Source organism: Myotis davidii, unplaced genomic scaffold (genome assembly GCF_000327345.1).
Source record: "Myotis davidii unplaced genomic scaffold, ASM32734v1 scaffold452, whole genome shotgun sequence".
NCBI classification, from domain to species: Eukaryota; Metazoa; Chordata; class Mammalia; order Chiroptera; family Vespertilionidae; genus Myotis; species Myotis davidii.
The window spans coordinates 1,184,402-1,184,774 of NW_006284245.1; positions in this window are offsets into that span (position 1 = coordinate 1,184,402).

Here is a 373-nt window from a genome sequence, read left to right on the forward strand (position 1 = left end):
GGTTTCGGGGTGGGGGCCCCCACGGGGGTACCTGGCCAGTCTGGGTGAGGGGCTGAGGGCCATTTTCAGGCTTACGGGCAACAGAAGCTCCCAGCCTCTCCTTTTATTCTTTTTAATTCTGGGATTTATTTACCTTCTATAATTGAAACTTCATAGCCTTGAGAGGAGCTCAGAGCCAGCCAGGGTGGGCAGGAGGGCAGCTTGGCTTCCATCACCAGGGGCAACCCAAGCCTCCTGCTCGCTCCAGCTCCGTGGCCATGGCAGGCTGAAAGCAGGTATCTGGGGTTTATTTACCTTCTATAATTGAAACTTTGTTGCTTTGAGTGGAGCTCAGAGCCGGCCGTGGCAGGCAGGAAGGCTGGCTTCCTCCATC